General features: G+C 44.3%; 1 pseudogene across 1 annotated transcript; it reads right to left on the bottom strand.

The window, feature by feature from the left end:
- Positions 1-781: 781 nt before the first annotated feature.
- On the bottom strand, positions 782-1,251 carry LOC308523316 (large ribosomal subunit protein uL23-like; annotated as a pseudogene). Its single transcript has one exon. The product of its transcript is annotated as a large ribosomal subunit protein uL23-like (transcript).
- Between the last annotated feature and the right edge of the window lie 266 nt (positions 1,252-1,517).

The raw sequence follows: 1,517 nt of genomic DNA, 5'->3' as shown, positions 1-1,517 counted from the left end.
TTTTGGTCACTCACAACGTCGAGCCAAGAGAAGCTAACAGAGGTTAAGCTTTACTTGTCCACGTCCCGTCCAACGTCCACTGAGTAGCCTTAACAATGTATTCCGATAGTCACATGTTCTTATAAAGCTTGGAAAAGAAAGAGATTTTAATAGCAAGAGGTTAAGATCAATGCAAAATATGGTTCCCCCATCCTGCTGTAAACATGAGTCCAGTATCTTTGCTCCAATCACTGCTCCACCCTTCACTAAGAGCTCTGAGCCCAAGAATGCACATTTCAGATCCCAGGGCCTGACACCCAGGACAAGAAGCAGAGCATCTCAAAGTCTGCCAGTGAAAAGATTCTCATGAATGGGTTCCTGGCAGTTAGGGTTAGAATAAGATGCCAAGAGAGGATAAGGAAGAAAGGAAACTGCAGAAGTTACTAAGGCAAACGCCTCTCAGATAGAAGCTGTACAGCTCACATTGCACCCCACACTACTATTTCAAGCAACAATAACTAACCATAGGGAAATATCTGTGTTGGAGAATGCTAGTTGTCTTTGAAAGTCCATCTCCCCTCCTTACATAGAGTATAGATTTTAAGCCAAGTTATGGACACTCATCGAGAGATTCCACTTCCCAGTCTCCTTTGCAGCTGGTTGTGGCCACGTGACTAAGTTCACCAATGGGCCATGAGCAGGAGAGACTTGTGCCTGGCATTTATTTATTTATTTATTTATTTATTTATTTATTTATACAGTGTAAAATGTTTAGACTTAGAATTAGGCAGCTGGACTCAGTTTAGATGATCCCAATTTTGTTGGCAACATCCAAAGCATCATAGTCAGGAGCCAGGCGAACATATGCCTTCTTCTCTCCATGAGGCCTGATCAGGGTGTTGATCTTGACCATATCAGTGTCATAGAGCTTCTTCAGAGCCGGTTTGATCTGCTGCTTGTTGGCCTTGGCATCCACAATGAACACAGGTGTCTTGCTGTGTCCTGTCTTCTTCATGGCGGACTCGGTGGTCGGGGGAATTTCACGATGGCACAGTGGGCAAGCTTGTTTCTTCTGGGTGTGCTCTTCCAGGATATTCAGGCTGCCTTCGGAGCCTCAGTGTCTTTGGCCGTCGGAAGGTGGGTGATGTGCAGATCTTCCTTTTTGTGTGGGTGTGGACGCCTTTCAGCACCGCTTTCTTTGCTTTCAAAAGCCTTTGCTTCGGCTTGGGCTTTTGGAGGGGCAGAGGCTTCCTTCTTAGCTTTCGGCGCCATCTTTGTAAAAAGCATGCCTGGCTTGTTTTTAAAAAAGAAATTGCTTCTCTAGACTTTTTCCTCCCCCCCACCCCTGCCAGCTGGAAAATGACAGGTCTTACCTTGAAACACCCAGATGAAAACAATGCACAGAGGCCAGACTTTTCCATTTTTAGCACACTTAGTGTCTCAAGGATTTTATCACGGTGTTCCTAGACCAAAAGAAATAACTAATAGTTCTATTTATTAAGTAGTTTTGTACAAACAACCTAATAAGTATTGATGTC

This window comes from Myotis nattereri, assembly GCF_964212035.1.
Source record: "Myotis nattereri genome assembly, chromosome: 1".
Taxonomy (NCBI): domain Eukaryota; kingdom Metazoa; phylum Chordata; class Mammalia; order Chiroptera; family Vespertilionidae; genus Myotis; species Myotis nattereri.
This window is presented reverse-complemented; position numbering and strand designations above follow the sequence as displayed.